This window comes from Lissotriton helveticus, chromosome 2_1, assembly GCF_964261635.1.
Source record: "Lissotriton helveticus chromosome 2_1, aLisHel1.1, whole genome shotgun sequence".
Lineage (NCBI taxonomy): Eukaryota > Metazoa > Chordata > Amphibia > Caudata > Salamandridae > Lissotriton > Lissotriton helveticus.
In genome coordinates, this window is record NC_136059.1 from 822,632,578 (window position 1) to 822,653,487 (window position 20,910).

The 20,910-nt window shown below is 43.7% G+C and overlaps 1 protein-coding gene across 4 annotated transcripts in view; it reads right to left on the reverse strand.

Moving 5' to 3' along the window:
* Positions 1-20,910, reverse strand: part of DTWD2 (DTW motif tRNA-uridine aminocarboxypropyltransferase 2) — a 734,040-nt gene that overhangs the window by 120,287 nt on the left and 592,843 nt on the right. The window lies entirely within an intron of this gene.

The window sequence follows — 20,910 nt, forward strand, 5'->3', positions numbered from 1 at the left end:
ACCTGAGGTATCGTAAGTTCATGTTCTAGTTTGTCTAAACATTGGGAGTTTGTTATGACCAATGAGACACTGTAGCTAGCCTGGTAAGGGGTTTTGGGTACTGAGGTGAGTTTTGGGTCAGGATCTGGAACTCCCTCCCTCTCCACATCAGATCCGAACCCAACCTCCTCACTTTCCGGAAAACTCTCAAAACCTGGCTATTCAGCAAAACTTCGGCTTAAAAGCTCACTCCGCCTCTCCCCTCCCACCTCTCTGAACCAGTTCAAGCTCTCTACAGTGCTGGGACGCCCCTGGGTAGCCAACGCGCTCTACAAATCCTCATTCCATTCCATTCCATTCCTAATTCACCGAGGTTCCAAATCTCTATGCACAGTTCTGTGGGAGAACGGAAACCCTGCGACATGGCGCCCAACCGTTGGTGGTCTTATATCATGACACTCAAGTAGTATATCATTCAAGCCTTAACCCCTTCACTGTCGTTTCCGGAAAACGGTGGTGTCGGAAAAACCTACCTATTTTTGAAATAGGTCTTTTCAAGCTTGAATCTTTCTAAAACGGCTTCCTTGAATTACTACCCAGTTGTGCTACAAAGTTTCCTTTGTTTTTCTAACTTCCTGTGCAGTCATGGCCCATCCTGTGGACATTCCGCAGCATAGTCGCATTGCGGTGCGCAATCATCTGCAGAATTACCAAGTCCCGTTAGAAGGCTTGGCTGTGGTTTTAGTGGTGAGTGCGGATGCAGCTTACCCTTACGAACTCTTTTATTCGTGGGTGACGTTTCCGGCTGTGGACGCGAACTCTGGTGTGTTCCACACTTACACTCCCTCACCTGTGCCGAATGAATATACTCCGTACAGGGCACTGGAAGTACCTATTGATCATTGGCAGCATCGCGTTTGGTTTGGTGGCGCCCTACCCCATTCGTTGACCGCTCCGAGGTTAGGTCCTTTGTCCATTCCAGGCGCAAATTGGCCTGTTTTGGCTGGATTTACCCCTCATCCACAACACGGCAACTGTACCCTAGCGGAGGTACGTAGGCTACTTGTTGTATCCATTGCCGTGATTCGTGCATTAGTGCAATACATAGGTCGTCACCTCCCGGGTGGACCCTGGGGGGTCCGGCTCTTCCAGCGGAACATGGCGGATTGAAGCTCAATCCGGTTATGGTCAATGCAGTGTTTGGTAAGCGACCAGACGATAAGGATAGTATGTGAAAAGAGGGGTCCCCGCAAGGAAACCGTGTTGTGTACAAAACACACTGATACAATTATAAATGAATTAACCTTTAGAAGGACTTGTAAAAGGTATCGTCCTTTATTTTACAATACCAGATTTCATTATGAAAAAAGCAATCACATTTAGTAAATAGCCCCAGTGGGGAGAAGAGGGAAGGGAGGGGTGTGCTCAGGGCGGTGTAAAGTCACAGAAGAGTAAACACAGTCAAAAAGAAGGTGAATTATAACAGTCTTTAAATCAAATTCGAAACAAATCAAATACAAAAGGCCTAAACAGTTAGGGCATCCATTGAAAAACTGTTATACTGGGGACATTCCACGGCCACATACACAGTTCAGAATAATCAGGGGCATGTGCCGGAGGTCCAAAGTGAGGAAAAAAAGCTGTCGACGTTTCGACCCCTAGCCGTAGGTTACGTTAAATCCTTTAACGGGGTCTTCATCAGGACAAGTGCAGGAAAGGGAAGGCGGGAGTTGGGTGGGGCGGTTAAATCTGTGAAAATTAAAACCAGAGGTCAGACTAATTTATTTGTGAGACCTGTTGAATGTCATCCTATTTGACAATGCTGTAATACGATAACTACAATTACCATGGAGTCCGGGCCCGAAAGGGCCTCTGAACATGGAAAATGAGTAAGACCACACCAGAGGTCAAGGTCAAACTCAGCGATATTCATTCGCAACAACAGAGAAAGGATAACCAGTCTGGAATTGCCAGTTTGAAGATCTTCTAAAGATTATTCTATCATACAATGTTACACCCCAGGTTTAACATCGGGATTAAACTTACATACGTTTTTACCAATCAGTCAAAGGATGATGTTGTTGGGCGTTACCAGTTGTCGTTATGTAAAAAGGGCAAAGTGCCATGAAAGTACACAGGCTGTGGGTTGAAAAGGAATATGAGACTAATTTAGTGGTGTACAATTCATAATAAACAACAATGTGGCATATAGATCAGCTCGTAACTTACATTAGACACACAGGGGTAAGCACTGATGGTCTTGGCACATGGGACGTGTTTTCTGATGTAGCTTGGCAACGTAAAGGTTGCTGTGAAGGTAAAGTAAGGACCGTATTGGTAAAAGGCTGGATAAGGATATCAACTTAATCAGAAGCAAAAGGAGTAACATACCTCTGAATTAGTCACGGTATGCTCAATGGATCAAATCGCTTTATGTAATCCCAGCCTGAAGATCAGGCGAGGCAAGGGTTGAACAGCTGCTACATCAGCCGCCGTAATGATTGTAGCCACAAAGCTGCTTCACGGAGTTCGAGCGGGTTCAAAAGTAGACAACCTCCGCGGTGATTGAATCCTGCGGGGGAAGAAAATACCCGTCAGGAAGGCAAAACGAGGGTCTCTTTGGGAAACGGCAAAAGCCGCGGTTATTGAGAGAGACAGAAAGCGCTACTAATTACCGGCACTCGGAGGGGCCGCTGCAGTCAGGCGCTCATCTTCACGGACTCCGCAAGGCTGCTTCGCGGAGTTGGGGGCGGGGTCAATACTAGACTAGCTTGAGAGACATAGAAGAGTTACTTGACCACTACAGTCAGCCTGACGCTGTACAAAGGAACTAGTACTCAGAAAACTGAATATATGTATCAACCCGATTAAGGATCTTAAAGAAGGCAATAATTTCAGGTTAGATATATTACAATCTTGGAATGTTACCCAGCTCGAGCAACTCTCTCACAGGAGGTTGTACTCGAGAGATTGTTGAAAGTCATTATTAAGGATAGTATGTATAAATTAGAGAGGTGGTTGGTATAGTGTCTAGTGCAATATATTATTACAAAAAGTGCAATTAAGTCCCATAGCACAACTCGTGCACTTCTCCAACATGAGAGTGTAGACGAGCGACATAAGATATATTTGGTATAGTAATATTCATCACAAATAGGTGTAGAACAACCCGTGCACTTCTCCAACATGAGAGTGTAGACGAGAAATTACCCGACAGGCAAGTTGTCCTTGAGGCCTCTGGGGTGATGGCTCCCATATTGCAACAGGGAATTCCGCTCCGTGGGTTTCCTAAACAATGTAGTCTGTAAATGGTCCCTATCTACATAAATGGAGATATCCAAGAATGGTATAGCCTCATTACTAGATTCCATTGTAAATTGAATATGGGGATTTCTTAAATTGAGCCAATCATGAAATTCTTGCAATTCTTGTTTATTGCCCTCCCAGATACATAGGACGTCGTCAATATATCTGACCCATAGGGTCAGCCTAGTCTGAAAAGGATTATCAGATGAAAAGACGTGTTGTTGTTCGTAATGGTCCATGAAGATGATAGCCAGATTTGGGGCAAAAGTCGCCCCCATGGCTACCCCCTTGGTCTGCACATAGAATTCATCTTGAAAAATGAAAAAGTTCTGTTTCATAGCAATACTTAGCAACTCAATTATAAAGTCCGTTGGGACTTGGACAGGGGCCGGTCTTTTCTCTAAAACCTCTCGCATCACATCCAAAGCATCCTGTTGGGGGATGCTAGTGTAAAGCGATACAATGTCGCACGTCACCAGAAGTGCCCTTTCTGGGTCAAAGGGTCTCTCATCTATCAGGTTAATGGTTTGCGTAGTGTCACGGAGATAGGCCCTGGTGTTAAGAGCGATGGGCTTTAGAAAAAAATCAATATATTTGCACAACGGCTCTAACATGGATCCACAGCCTGACACAATGGGGCGCCCCGGAGGGCTGTCCAGGTTCTTATGTACCTTCGGTAAAGTATAAATTGTGGCCAATCTTGGGAAATTTTGATTTAGGAATTTAAATTCCTGCTCACGTTTGTGACGTTTCTGGCTGTGGACGCGAACTTTGGTGTGTTCCACACTTACACTCCCTCACCTGTGCCGAATGAATATACTCCGTACAGGGCACTGGAAGTACCTATTGATCATTGGCAGCATCGCGTTTGGTGGCGCCCTACCCCATTCGTTGACCGCTCCGAGGTTAGGTCCTTTGTCCATTCCAGGAGCAAATTGGCCTGTTTTGGCTGGATTTACCCCTCATCCACAACACGGCAACTGTACCCTAGCGGAGGTACGTAGGCTACTTGTTGTATCCATTGCCGTGATTCGTGTATTAGTGCAATACATAGGTCGTCACCTCCCGGGTGGACCCCCGGGGGGTCCGGCTCTTCCAGCGGAACATGGCGGATTGAAGCTCAATCCGGTTATGGTCAATGCAGTGTTTGGTAAGCAACCAGACGATAAGGGTGACTTTCCTTTTTGGCTTGCCGAGAAATTTGACCAACTGGAAGCAGTATTTCCTAACACGACTCCTGGTGAAAAACATAGAATCTTGACGATTAGTTTACCTAAAAATTTAGCTCCCGAACTCGTTGACTGTGAGAGCTGGGGGAGAACTTTTGCGGCTGTTTATTCGAGGTGTTTCGGCACCCCGTCTATGGCTGTACTGCCTACGATCATTAAACGTGTTCAGGACGATCACGGACCGGAAGCAGCGGTTGAATTGGGTATGCGCCTGTGTGGCTCATTTGAAATAGTTTGCGATCTCGTACTTGCTAATGTCAAGGGAGACGCTGTGAACTTTCAGGTGTTTAACGCATTGGCAGCTATTCCCGATGCCGAGAAACCCCGCCAGTTAGCGAAGATTGTAGTGGCTGCTTATAAAACAGTAGGTCGTACAAGTAAGGGTCTAAAGTATTTTTCTGACAAAGAGAAAAAACAACCGCAGGGGCAGTCTGCTGAGGCGGTTGTCCAGCCCAAGTCCAAAAAACTAAATTGGCCTAAGAAACAGAATCAGGGGAAGCAGAAACAGCAGGCTCAAGAATCTTATCCTGCGGCTCAGGTGCCTGTGCCGACAGAGCGAGTTTATGACTTTCGCGATAGCCCAACGATTGAATCACCTGATCGATTTCAGGTTTCTGATCAATGCTCTCCTCGTTCCTTTCAGGACTCATCGGCTCCGAAGACCGGTGGTGGAGGAGGCGGAAGGGGTCGGGTGGTCAGCAAGGACGTGACCAGCCCCGCAAGACAGTAGGCAAGGGTCAGCAGGACGGCTCCACGCCGGAGAGACTGCAGTTTGCCAAAAAGAAAGTCGCAGCTTTAACAGCGCATCGATATGCCACAGATGGTGAAAACGCGGCTTCGGAATCTGACGTGGGCTCTGACCTTGCTGGACAGCGCGGCGGAGATTACCATTGTGAGAGAGGCCCTGCGTCCACTACTGAGGGTGACAGCGACTGATGTTTATGTTGTAATAGAAACAGCCGATACAAGAGTTGCTCCCCCTGATAGACTTTATGAAATTGTCCTGTTAATAGAAGGTGACATACAACGTACCATCAAAGGGGTATTTTGGGAAAATCTTTCGTCTACGTATGACATTTTACTTTCGGAGGCTGACTGGCCCCCACCTTTTGTGCTCGCAGCACCGCGAGGGGAGGAGGTAATCCTCCCGAGTTTCGCGAACACTGTCTCGAAGAAGCATGCGCAGCATTTTGCAGAAGATTGGGCTAGGGCGCTAGCACCGGCTCTGTACCGCAACCAATGTGGTTGGGATAAATTGTCCCCATGCCACAAGATTCCTTTGACGGTCTCAGCCTCAGCCTCAACCTCAATATCCCATTCGGCGTGAAGCAAAGGCTTCCGTCGCGGCAATCCTTGAGCAATTGGAATATCAGGGAGTTATTGAAACATGTGTGTAACCGATGAATAACCCACTTTTTACTGTGACCAAGCCTGACTGATCGTATCGTTTGGTATTGGATTACCGGCATTTAAACTCGTATTGCCGTAACTGTGCGGTACAGAATACTCACGGCTCTGCCCTAGTGGATAGTCTAGTGCGTAAGCGTTTTAAAACAACGCTTGACATTTCCAACGGTTTCTATGCCCACAGATTGGATAGCTTTAGCTCCCAATGGACCAGTTTTACAAGCGCTGGAGTCCAAAAACAATTTCGGCGTCTCCCAATGGGCTATAAGAATAGTCCTGGTATTTTTACCGCCCGCATAGTCTCTCTTTTAGAGAGGATCGACCCTGATGCTTGCTCGTATGTGGATGACATTTATCTCACAGACGACGATATTTGGGGGCATCTGTGTCGAGTGAATTTGATCATTTGTGCCTTTGCAGACATGGGTTACAAATTTAACTTTGCAAAATCGCATATTGCAGAGTACACAGTGTTGTTCCTGGGCTATGAGCTCAACAATGAAGGTAGAGGTTTGGCTCCTCACTTCTTGGAGAAATGCGCACAGTTGCACGCTCCTACAACACTGAAAAATTACAGTCTTTACTGGGCTTTTTAAATTTCGGGAGGACATACATTCCGGAATATGCCCAGCGTATCAAGCCTTTGTATGCTTTGATACAACCAACTTTTTCCAAATCATGCTGGCTGCCTGAACACTCAGCCGTCTTGCAATCCTTGCAGGCTGATCTGCTCGCTTCAAAATTCTTGCTGACTCGTGATAACCACACCAACCTGGTAATAAGGATTATTCCTGGGACGGTGGGTTTCACGTACCTCACTTTTAACGAAGGAGACACAGTACCTATTGCTTACAAGTCGCACTTGTACACTTGGGCTGAACTGCGGTTTTCCTCTGTGGAGAAAGTTTTGACGGCTGTGCAGATGGCGATTCTTAAAGAATGTGCTCTGTCACAGGGAAAACGCATGTTGGTTGTTACACCCTGTCCTCATTTGGAGGCAGTTACGAAAGCCAGTGTACCGAATTCTAAAGCTTTGCACCCTCGTGGATTCAATGGGCTGCTTCCTTGACATCCACGGATGTCACGGTTATTTTTGATTACTCCTTACAGTCGCAAGAGTACTTGCAGTATGAATTCAATCATCCTGCTCCTCTGGCTATGCGACCTTTGGAGGACTTCCATTGCATCATTTACACTGATGGTTCGGCGCAGGTTGCGCATGGCTCTAAACACGCCTACGTTTCTGCATGCGCCATTGTGGTCGGTGCCATGGTGAACGATGAGTTCAAGTCCAGGGTGGTACACACGCAGACTCTAGGGGACTGCAATGCACAATTGGCAGAGCTTCATGCTCTTTTACTAGCGTTAGAGTACGCTGATCCTAGTGTGACTACTCTTATTGTAAGTGATTCTTACTACTGTGTCCAGTCTTACAATGAAAACTTGTTCTTTTGGATTCAGAATGATTTTCATGATTCCAAGGGTAGCACAATAAAACACAAGATGATCTGGGTTCGAGTGGCTGAGCTTAAGGCTACGTTGCCACTCGTTTTTGTAATTCATACTCTCGGCCATCAGCGTGTGGGAGTCCACGCTGTCGGTAACTCGTTTGCTGATGAAGCAGCAAAATCAGCGGTGTCTACATACTTAGTTGCAGCAGTTACACGGTCCAAAAGTAAGATTGATGATGACATCTTGGCGGCTGTTGCTGCCACTGAGAAGGGAGGTAAACATCCTACGGGGTTCCCTTCGAAGAACACATACCACTTAAGTCCCGAAAAGGTTCCTTTTGTGAAAATTCCTGATGTTGGAGAACGGTTGATTCCCAACTCGGATCGCAGAGCTAGCTTGATTACAGCGGCGCATGAAGGTGTGGCGTCTGCGCATGCGGGCGTCTCGGCCACTGTAGCTCAATTACAACAACGGTTCTGGTGGCGGGGAATGTGCAAACAGGCGTGAGATTATGTCCTTCAATGTGACATTTGTCAGCAGATTAAACCTTCGACTGCTGCGCGTCCGCCACAGACACAGTTGTACATATCTACTAAACCGCTAGGTTGTGTTTATTTAGATCACTGCGGTCCTTTTTCCTCTGATACTGCGTATAAGTACATCTTAGTAGCAGTAGATTCATGCACACGCTTTGTGTGGGTTTGGCCCCATCGCAGCACTGATTCACGGACTGTCATAAGGGATTTGCGTATCTTTGTAGGGATTTCTGCCTGTGGTACCTTCCTTTCGGATCAGGGTCCGGCTTTCGCCTCTAAGGCGTATAAGGATGCCATGACTTCGATGGGGGTCCAAGTCAAGTTTTCGTCTCCCTACAGACCTGAGGGTAATAGTGTAGTAGAGCGAATGAACCGTGATTTAAAGCAATCTTTGACAGCTCGTGTTATAGGCACTGGCAGAAACTGGCTGGCCCACCTCTATGGCGTGCAGCGTGCTCTTAATAATCTCCCTAGAAGGTCTCTGGGTGGGCGGACCCCATACGAAATGCTCTTTGGCATCAAGATGTACGTCCCTGACTTTGACGGTCTAGACTGCGTGGCTCGCGCCACAACCTTTGACGTAGATGGACATTGCAATGTTTTACAGGATCTACAAAAGACCAGAGACATTTGCCCTCCACATCGGATATTGCGTTGCAGATCCCGGTAGTCGGCTGGCTACCCCAAGTTGGAGAACTGGTTCGAGAGAAGATCGATAACAAGAAAGAATTTGGTCCTTCCTATCGAGCTCCGGTTCCAGTCCTTGGAGTGAAGGGAACAAGAACAGTCATTTTACCACCACTTCCTGGTCGTAAGGAAAACAGGTTTATCTCAATTGACAATGTCAAGATACACAGAATGGCCGATTCTTCTTAGCATGACACCGGCAGTCTCCTGTCCTTCCATTGTGAGAAATTCTGTTTTGGCCACTGCTTCTAGTACTGAACCTGAAGTGGCCATCGAATTGCCTGCAATTTCCAGTCCTCTATTAAGTACTTTGCCTGGTACAGACCATGATGAAATAGACTACGCTTACCCCACTGACTTATCAATACCTGACCTGCAAACACGTTTGGCCACAGAATCCAGATTTTCTTTTGACACTGTTTCCAATGCCTCGAAGAAACCCTCACGTTTTGCAGTTTATGCCAGCCTATTTAAAAAACATTTTTTGATTCCCCCTTGGACATATATTTGGCTAGTGCTTTTTTCTATTTACCTTTTTATGTCAATTGGTTTTGTGTTTTATTTTTTCGAATTGTCAATGGACATTATGTCGAGGATAGAACATGCATTTGTCATCTCAATGGAACTTTGGCACCACTTTCCTCGTCACATTCTGCACACAGACTGAAAAAAGACTTGGCATTTGTTAATATCACTGCTTGGCCTGTCTTAGATGGGATTGTGTGGGATGCAGTTAGATTTCAAATTTATGGCCCTACAGAGGTTGTTAATGTCCCTAATGTGCTTGGAGTGAACATGGGGGATGTAGTGAACCAAGACATACGTTCTGATGATTTGGATGTTCAGGCCGTAGAAGCTTTGTTTTCTGATTTAAAATACTATGCTGCCTTTGATGCTGAGGATTTGTACTTGGAATCTGCTAATTATGGTGATTTGTTTTGCTTTCAGCATTTTGGCAATCACTTCCTGCATAAAACGACTTCCAGAAGGAGTACTGGAAATTATACACAATGGGAGCATTGCCCAGCTCCTAAACAGGGCAGTTCACATACTTTTTTGAAAAAGTACACATATTTTACTGACTTCAATCAGTCCAATCCCGAATCCTTTTATTTTAAAATGACACAGAAGCCTATGTCCAAGGTTAGACTTACCGATACCAAATTATTGTACTCGAAGTCCTTTCTTGATCAGCTGGCTGTTGGCGCCTATGAATTATGGAAGGAAATAGTGGACCTTAAATCTGTTTGGGGTTCTAAAAGCTGGCAGGTACAAGGCACAGAGGCTTTGCACCGCGCATGCCTCATCCCAAACCAAATGTTGTTTTTGAATTCCTCTATTTCACAGACAACATGCTTTGGATTGGCTACTTCTAAAAATTAAATGCTCCTACTATCCCTGAGTTAGAAGAATATTCTGGCTGGAATAATTACACTCAGTTTTCAATGAGGGACTTGCAGACCCTTTTGCTTAATACATCCTTTAACATATCCAGTTTGGATTCAAAAGGTTGGCTGGTGTGGCTCAGAAGTGCTGATTAATGCCAGCGCGGTTTTCTGGGTTTGTCTGATGGCTTTAAGCAGGTCAGACCTGATCCACGTTTTGACACTGAACATTCTGTCACAACTTACTCTGTGGGCAAATTATGTCAAAATTGGCTGAAACATTCTACATTAGCTGCTGTTAAATTACATCTTGCAAAGCTAAATGAAGATGTAGATTTAAATGATTTCATAAAAGGCCCGGCTAGTGGTAGATAAAAAAGATGGATATATGCTATTTACAATGAAATCTGGAAGACATCGCAGATTGAGGCGGCAACACGCCTTAGAGCTATTGATCAAGCGAATCTGGAAAAAGTGCTTGCTGTGGTAGATAATAGTATTAACATGCTTTCTTCCCGCATTTACACGTTAGATAATATTGTGTCCTCTATAGTGGATATTGTGCAGGATGATGTATCTGTATTGTACCATGGTCAAAATCAATTGCGTTCTATCATGCAATTTGTGTGGACCCTGCAGACGTCGAAATCTGGCAAAGTGCCATGGCCCTACATGAATGTCTCCTCTCTCTTTGCCCCCTTTAATTTAACTGACAAGCAGCGCTTGCTTTCCATGCCAGATGCATCCTTTTCAATGTTACATATTGAGAGGTTAGAATCCTTGCCTTTTTCCGTGGCAGAGGCCGCCGCTGCAACGTGGCTTATCCACGGTTTGATAATTTTACCTTTTGCTTTGTATAAATTTACAAATTGTATGCGATATGTTGCCATAGGTCGATATGAACCATTAGGTAGTGCGTTTCTCCATGAAGTCTGGTCCCTTCCTTTTACTTACAGATGTTTGAAAGACGGACAGGAGGTTTATCTGAATGGGGAGGAGTGTACAGAAACACCAGATCACTCATTGATGTGTAGACACATACAATTGCACGGTTCTTGTAACCAGGACCGACCAAATTTAGCCTGTGGTTTGAAGGGAACGCCAGTTCCAGCTATCGTCCCCACTTTTACCTTACTGGCGAACGGGAGTTATTTACTTTTGAATAATGAGAATTGTTGTGGGTTAATTAAAGGTGTAGGTTATGTGGTGACTGTATCTGAACGTGTAGTTTGCTGCAAAAATGTACTGTACCCACCCACGCATGGGAACGGGGATGTTTCCATCTGGCCGCGCATCCCAACCTTGAAAGTGGAGTTCAATGGCATGAGCAGAATAAGAGCTCTATTGCCCCAAAAAGAAGTGGCCTTGAGTTCGGCTCGAGAAACATTCGTGCTTCACATAGCTAACACCCGTACAGAGGTTCAGGCCCTTTTAAATACTGATTTACCGTTGCATTTCAGCGAACTGGTTCATTCAATCTTTAATGCGTCCTCGACAACGGGGCTGGCGCACTTTTTAAAAATAGTTAGCAGTGGTCTCGTGACTTCATTTGAGAAAATATTTGGAGTCATTCCTGCTTTCTTCCATTCTATTTTTTCAAGTCTATTCGGTGGATTCCCGGTTTTACTGGCACTAGCGGCAGGCGTTCTGGTGATTTTTTGTTTCGTTAAATATGGATGTCCTTCCTGTGCAAGAGGCCGCGCAGCCCCTCCTGGCACTGTTTCGCAACAGGATGATTGAATATTATGGCACACTGCCGCTTGCGACTTTAAGCACGGCGTTTGGATTATCATTTCGATTTTCCTATTTCACCTGTGTCCAGCCTGTATTTCATTGCCTGAGCTGTGATTTTGACTGGGCCATTGATTTGTGTCTCTGCAAGACAGTTTCTCCTGACGTCGATTTTAATCAGCTGATGTGTCCCGTCGTGGCTCACGAGTTGGTTTGTTCTGGCGATAGGATTATGGCCTTGGCATTGATGCATGGACTAATGGGTCCTTGGAACATATTCGCAGCAGCGCAAGATTTCTTGGCACAGAGCATTCTTGAAAACCCACCGAGTTGTCCTCTGATGGTGATAGAGGCTCCGGTACTAGAAGAGCACGTATGTTCTTTCCCACTTTTGAATTGGATGGCTGAACTGTTTTCGGATGAAGACGGTGATTTCATGTTGGAGGCTGTTGCTGCATATTTTGCATATTCGGTCTTGCCCTAAAAACTTTCTTGATTTCTGATCATGACACCTTTTTCTTTGCATTTTTTCACCTTCCAGACCTATTAACTTGAGTACTGGAGAACACATTGCTGACACTTTGAAATTTTTGAATTGGGTCATGGAATTTTTTTCCATCGATTTTTAAATTATACCATTGCTCATCGTTCTTGAACTCTGTTTTCATGAAGAGGCCCTTATCTTATCTTATCTTATCTTATCTGTGCTCGGATCATGGGGGGGTGTCATATAGTTACTGCTTATCGATATATTGTGTTAAGTTAGCGTGGGCTTATTAAATGTTTAAACGCCATTTTTCCTTTTGCTGCTTCTGCACACGACACTTAATTGTTGATTTAGCTTTCAACCTACAAGAGCGTTGTGATTTACATGAGAATAATATGTGATTGCTCTGATATCAGCCTTGCTTAGTAAACTATGTCTGTACAGAGAGTGCTGAAGCTTCAAGGATAACTCGACACAGAATTGTTGTGAAGTCTGATCTCCGCACCTTCATAGACATAACATAGGTGCAGCTTCTGCCAAATTCAGGCTTTAGGCGCGTTTTATGTTGCTTTGCTTAGAGCACACAGACGCACTTGATGCGGTTCGCATGCAGAGAGAGCTGGTGTATGCTGATGTGATCTCTTCATTCTAGGATCTTGAGGTATGGGCCCGCCCTGCTAAAACCCAAAGAGACCTTCTTAGATATTAATATAATATGCTAGTTAGGGAGGGTGAGAAATAGGTGGTGTTAACCCTTATTCATTACAGCATCTTAGTATGCTGTCACCTTTTGCTTTCTATGGACTAGTAACTATGCTGATAACTTTGCTTCTGATAATATGTTTTCTTGTATTATCTAAGATACTGCGTTTGAGAAAACGGCATTAGTAAATAAATATTTCAAATGTGCACGTGTCCTCATTTACTCCACGTTCTGGTTTGAAATGATTGTATAACGAAAGAGTGTTCATGTGTTACACGTAACCTGAGGTATCGTAAGTTCATGTTCTGGTTTGTCTAAACATTGGGAGTTTGTTATGACCAATGAGACACTGTAGCTAGCCTGGTAAGGGGTTTTGGGTACTGAGGTGAGTTTTGGGTCACCCTAATTCACCAAGGTTCCAAATCTCTATGCACAGTTCTGTGGGAGAACGGAAACCCTGCGACACCTCCACCCCATCCCCAAAGTTCGGGTCTAGTTGCACCCCTGGTGGAGCGTGTGTCTGTGGCAAGAAATCAAGTTGATGAGATGCTAGTCTCAAGTGGTTCAATGGTGCATTATGATGTAATGCTCTTACATATATGGATAAACTGTTTCAACATTTATTCAAAGAGATGTTTAAATGAGGCAATTGAAAAATCTGAGATTTAGCCAGTAAATGTGTATTCGTTTGGTTTCTCACCCTACTTCGACCACGTTCCGAAATACAAATCCCCAAACAAGCTACATTTTTAATACTTTGAAACTTTAAAACGGAGCTGCTTTTAACATTGGTGCCTTTCACATGCCTAATTCTTTCATCATCCACAGTACCTGATCAAAAGAGTTTCAAAAGTTAGAAATGCCATCTCTTTAAAGACATAAAATGTAAATTGAGATACATATGACAGCCAAATGTGCAGTGGCTTTTAAAAGTTGTTTTCTGACCTAATGTTATTTATTATTTATCTTTCAATGCTTTTGAACAAACAGCAAATGCTGCTCTGCAAAGAAAACTGATTGAAAATCCTCAATGTTTTCTTTATCTTTCCGATCCACCTCTCCAGTTCTTGGGGTGTTGCACTAACTGCAGCAGTATATATAGGAGTATGCATTATTACTCTGTTGGTGGTTATAATCATTTATATCTGCTTCTGTCTAATGGTTGTTTCAGCACACCTACTTTACACTAGACTGAAGCTGGTCTGATAAATGCTTATTGAAAAAGTCCCCACCGTTTATTCTGTGTATCTCTCCGAGACAAAGTGAGCACGCGTGAATGAACGAAAAGTATTGCGCTGTTTCCGCGATCCCTGATGGGACAGAGTTGTCATGTTCAACAGGTGCCAAGAACTATTCTCTCCTTGGTACGAGAGGGTTCTATTGGCACTGTGAGCTAGCTGGTATACAGGCAAACATACCCTGTGAGGGTGTCTGGAATCAGTCTGGAAAGCAATCCCACGGTCTGTGTTGTCTAAACGTGCAGATTCTAAATAGGGTTATAGGAACTACATGACATTGGTTTGGTACTTATTTAACGGTTAAATCTGAGTAGTTCAGTCGTGCTATTCTCAGAGAACTATCGGTCACACTTGAGTAGGCATATCCTATGTATTGGCTGTAGGTGTATGAAGCTTGAAGGACAAATAGTTTCTATTGTGCATAAAACCTTATCTCAGTTTCCTTCGAACTTTTTCCTTCTTTAAAAATAATGGCAGATGAAGATGCCGCTTCACAAGCACAACGTGTGACTGCAGCAAGGGAGGAACAAGAAGATAAAATAAACATTTCAGAAAATGTTAGAACTGCCCTTACTTTGAAACTAGCAGACTATGGAGTTACAGCTAGGGGTGGGACAGTAACATTTGTGATTGAGGCACACGAATCATACAGAACAGAGGTATTCTATTCATGGGTTAAATTCCCACAAACAGATGCAAAGACAAATACATTTGATTTTTATACTGAAGATGAAACACCAAATGAATACTGTCCATATGAGGAAATTGAAATTCTGCTCACCTACCAGGAGCACATAAACTGGTTTAAAAGCGCCCTCCCGCACACAAAAGAAAAAGTGAGACTCGATGTGCTCAGAAGAGATGGAGCAACTTGGACAGTCCTAGCGGCATACACACCGCATCCAGACATTAACACAATGCCAGTAGCAGACTTACGTCCACTTCATAAAGAAATAATAAAACTTTACCGAAACCTGACAGTTTGTGATGAGAACACTCACACTTCAGGCAGCAAGGGCTACACCAGCAGGACAAATTCAGGGATCTACAATGAAAATAACACCACAAATGCTACACGCGGTTATGGGTAAAATGCCCCCTAAACGTGAGTAAATGCCATTCTGGATAGCTCAGAAAATAACACAGTTAGATGCAGTGTTTCCACACACAAACCATCAAGAAAAACATAGAATGCTAACAATCTGCTTGCCAATGGGGATAGCTCCCCAGATAGAGGATTCTGCCTCTTGGGGTACAGTTTTTGCTGCCATACATACCAGAACTCATGGTATCCCTTCATTAGCAGTAATACCAGATGTATTAAGACACATACAGAATGAGTATGGAGCAGAATCTGAACTTAGGGGTGACATTTTAAGGAACTTTTGCCCAGGTATCAGCTACTATATTAGCTAACATAAAAGGGGAGGTAGCAGCAGTGGCAATACGTGAACGGCTGAGAGATTTCACTCCTTCACAACAGGAGCGTGAATTACCTAAAGTTATCGAAGATACCTATGCTGAATTAGCGATAGTTTGGGAGCTCGAGCAACAAAACCTCGATTGATGCGTGGTCCTGAAAAAGAGAACAACAAGCAAACACCTGATTCTTCCAAGAAGAAATGGGATAACAATTAAAAAACAAAATAATAGAGAAAATAGTTCACAATCCAGAGATGGGACTCCTCAACAGTAGCCCTCCAAAAGAAGGTACAACCTTAGAAATCATGATAACATTAAAAAACCTGACAGGTATCGGGGTTCCTCAAAAAACTCAGAGAGGGAAGAAAGGTCAGAACACAGACAAGAAGAGCGTACAAAGTCCAGAGTCACGAAACGCGCTTCAGATTATACTTCCAAAAAAGAAAATCCAAAATCAAATCCTCAATTTAAAAAGAAGAAAGTAGCAGGTCTTAAAGTTAGACATGCCCAGAATACTGAGGACTCAACTTCTGAACGGGGAATGGGCTCTGACGATGCTAGACAGCGCAGCAGAAATAACAATAGCGAGCCAGAACCTGATGGAAATTCTGGTGACAGCGGATTTGAACGAACATATCACAGTGGAAACACCTGATACAAGGGTAAGTGTCCTACATAGGTTACATGAAAAAACACTCCAAATGGAGGGGGACAAACCCAGAAAAATTAAAGATCTCTTTTAGGAGAAGATGACTCATGGCTATGACATCCTTTTAGCTGAAAAAGATTGGCCGTCTGAAATAGTTATGGAGTGCCCAAAGGAAGAAACAGTAATTTTACTGGCCTTTTCCGACCTCATTCCAATATACCTAAAACATACATACGTGCAGGAGTGGGCGGTAGCACTTGCTCCAGCATTATATCGCATCCATGTTGGGTGGGATCCTGAGTCACTTCACCATGAATCCCAGTACAAACAACTCCAACTCCACAGAGGCAATAAAACAATAAAATAATAAAACAAGAGGTGAAAAAAATGGGTCAAGGAGATCTTAGATCAACTTGAATACCGGGGGTAATTGAAAGTTACACCACTTCAATAAATAATCCTTTGTTTCCTGTAATGAAACCCGACAATTCATACCGTCTAGTTTTAGACTATAGACATCTGAAAACATGCACTAAAACATATGCAGAACAAAATGCACACAGTGCCGCATTAATGATTAACATTGTTGCGGAGGAAATACAAAACAACATTAGATACCTCAAATGGATTTTTCTGCCAAAATATAGCACCTGAAAGCGGATATTTAACAGCATTCTAAGCGCTCGGTTCTCAGGGTCAATTTTGTCGACTCCCCCAAGGATATAAGAATAGCCTTGGGTTGTTCCCCACTAGGGAAACAGAGTTACTTCAGAATTTGGATGAAGAGGCATTGTATGTATGTATGTATGTATTAGGGGCTTGTAAAGCGCACTGCTACCCGTCCTTAGGTTTCCTGGCGCTGTATAACTCTGGGGAACCCATCCTGGCTTTCCCTGTGGGATGGTCCCTGCTGGGAGTACCCAAGGTGGAGCCAGGCATCCCCGGAGTTGATGGGGCCGTTGTGGAGATTAGGCAAGCTAATGCCCAAAGTTGCCGAGTGGAACCCCTGATTAGAGTAAGCACCGAAGCGAGAATTATCGAGTCCGCTGACCCAAGTCCATGATCCTGCCGTGTCGGGAATTGAACCCTGGTCCCGGGCCGACTTCTGCTCCCAGGTCTGCCGCCTCTAACCAGTGAGCCACACTACTCCACGGTCTGCCGCCTCTAACCAGTGAGCCACACTACTCCACTTGTCCTATATAGATTATATTTATCTGACAGATGATGACTTAAAGGTTCACTTGACCAGGGTGAGCAACATAATTTTGGGGTTCGCCTATGAGGGGTACAAATGTAATTTGAAAAAAATAAAAAACAGCCCACCTCAATGTCCTATTTTTGGGATGTGAGCTTTCAAGTGAAGGAATAAGCCTGGCAGCTAACTTTTTAGAAAAGCGTGCGCTGCTCCAACCTCCTAAATCGTTGAAAAACTTACAATCCATTTTGAGATTCCTACATTTTGGCAGAACATACATTTTAGATTACGCAGAAAAAGTAAAACCTTTCTACAACCTAATAAGACCTGATTTTTCAGTTAGGCATTGGGCACAGGAACACACAGATATAATTGTGTTCCTTACAAGCTGACATGATAGCTTCTAAACACCTACACACACGTGTAAACACCACAAATTTGGTGATCCGTGTTATAGCTGGTCAATCTGGATATACTTACCTAACCTTCAATGAAGACGAAACAGTACACATAGCATACAAATCACTAATGCTAAAATGCATTTTGCTTCTACAGAAAAAAAAATGCTGACAGCAGTACAGTCTGCTCAGGTGAGAGAGCACTGGCTCAGGGGAAACAAATTATTGTCGTAACTCCGGTACCAGCTTTAGAGGCTGTTACAAAGGCAAGCGTTCCAAATGCTAAAGCTTTACGTCCACGATGGATACAATGGGCTAATTCTCTCACTGCAACAGATGTAGATTACAAATTTGACTCTACACTAAAAACACAAGCATTCCTGCAATACGAACAAGAATGTCCTCTCCCACATGAAATAATGCCTCTAGATCACTAGGAATACATTATTTATACTGATGGTTCTGCTCAGCCGGCCATAGGTAGTAAACAATACAGTGCCGCATGTGTGATTGTGAAGGGTCGTATGAAGGAAGGAAAGTTCGATCCTAGCAGTACAAAGATACACTCTCTAGGAGACTGCACAGCGCAGCAGATAGAACTGGAAGCCCTGCTACTGGCACTATTAAATATGGATTGAGAATTCCCCACACTGATCGTGTGCAATTCTTTTTACTGTGCCCAGTCATACAATAAATATCTTCACTACTGGGGTCAAAATGGATTTAAAGACTCAAAAGGTGGCACAATTAAGCATAAATTGCTATGGGAAAAAGTAGCTGAGTTGAAAAACGAACTACTGAGAGCTCACATAATACACACGCTGAGTCATTAAAATGATGGAGTTAACGTTGAAGGGATTTCATTGGCTGATGAAGCAGCAAAAGGAGCAGCTGCCGTAGATGCAATCACTCGTTCTAGTACAGGAATAGACGGACAGATATTGGTAGCTGTCGTTGATTCACGCAAAAACAGTACAGCCTTACCGAAAGGCTTTCCACTCAAGTAGTCCTTCAAGTTAGATGCAAATAACATTCTGTATGCTCAAATTCTAGCAGTGAGGGATAGAGTAATACCGAACATGGATCGCAGATTAGCTTAATACTAGCTGCACACAAGGGTCTAGGTTCTGCACACGCAGAAATTACAGCAACGGTTTTGTTACTGAAACAACGCTATTGGTAGCCAGGATCAACTAAACAGACAAAGAATGTTGTCCTAAAGTGTGACATCTGTCAGGAGATGAAGGTTTCCACCGTAGCACGTCCAGCTCAGACACCATGGAGACCACTCAATTGTGTCTATTTGGACCACTGTGGTCCCTTACAATCAGATGGGGCTTACAAGTATATCTTGGTGACAGTGGATTCATGCTCTAGATTCCTACGGGTTTTGCCCCAGCGCTCGGCTGACGCTCGAACTGTTATAAAAGATTTGCGAGTCTTTATAGGGACATATGCAGTTGGCAAGTTACATTCTGACCGTGACCCCGTGTTTAGCTCTAGGGCTTACAAGGAAGCCGTGGGAAGTTTGGTTGTTGCATTGTGGTACTCCTCTCCGTACCAACCCGAGGGAAATTCAGTCATGGAGAAGAAAAACTGAGACTTAAGGCAATCTTTAATAGCAAGAGTATTAGGTTTGGGTGGTAGTTGGGCCAATCACTTATATGGGGTCCAGAGGGCTGTTACCGATATGTCAAGAAGTTCCCTAGGAGGTGTCACTCCTTACGAATTCCTATTTGGGACGAAAATGTGGGGACCTGAACTCGATTATGAAAGCACAGTGGTGGATGAAAATCATTAGACATCAATAAACTTTTGGCTGTTTTACAGGATCTCAATTTCTGGGCACTACAAAGCAACGTGCACGTAAAACGCACCGCCACTGGGCAAGCCAAATCAGTCACAGCAAGAGCTGCTTAGATCTCTAAAGTCGAGGATCGGGTCAGAGAAAATATTGTGGACAAGAAATTATTTAGTCCGTCATACAGAAAGTCTGTCCTGGCTGTTGAAGGAACAAGAACTGTACTTCTATCGCCTCTTGCCAGAAAAAAAAGAAAAGAGATTTGTCTCCATCGATCTGATCAAACCATAATATGTGGCCGATACTGAATAGTAGGCCTCGTGGGGTCCTGGGTAGCCAACTCTCGCTACCATACAGGAAGTTCAGACAGAAAAAGTCATAACATTTGAAGAGTCACTAACACCAAGTAATGGACTTTCCAACAATGAAATGGAACTCGTTCCTGTTGAAACAGAACATCAAAACACAAATGAAAGACAAAGATCAATTTGGTCTGCCACCGATGTCTATTTCAATATGCCTCTACTAAAGACGTCTGCCAGTTCAATAAAACCTGCTGAGCTACCTAAAATAGATCAAACTGCATCTGGTTCCTTCATCGATTAATACCTTCTCTCTAGATCCCAGTGAACCTGAGACAACGCCAGCTCAGTTTCCAGTAAGCAACAACTTTATGATTTCTACATTTTTCTGAAAAAGTCTTACCTAGTTTCCCCATGGCTACAGCTCTGGATAATAACTGGAATACTGCTTTTTCTATTCAGGATTGGCCTAGTGACTGTCTTTTGCTTACTCATGAATGGAAACTATGTCCCTGCAGTATCAAATGTGAACTTGGTCCTTAAACCACATACATCATCTCATCGTGAACAAAGAGACCTGTCCTTCGTGAACATTACAGCTGTTCCAATGCCTGATGGTATAGTTTGTGACAGAGTTTCATATGATGTATTCGGTCCCACTGAAGTTGTGAAAATTCCTCATGTGTTAAATATTTCTTTAAATGATATCATTAGCTCCAGTACATTTTCTGACAATTGGGATATTGAAACTGTAAATAATATGTTGTCTGATTTAAAACAATCCGCTGCATTGTCAAGCATTGAAATGTTAGAGGGTACATCTGATTATGACACAATGTATTGTTATGTTACCAATATTATGGTCATCACTTTTAACATAAATCCAGTATCCCACGTAATGTTTTTAAATACCACCAATGGGAACATTGCCCAACACCAACAAAAGCTAGTTTGAGAACGATTGCACAGAAATTTTCTTATTTTTCTGGGTCTAACACTTATG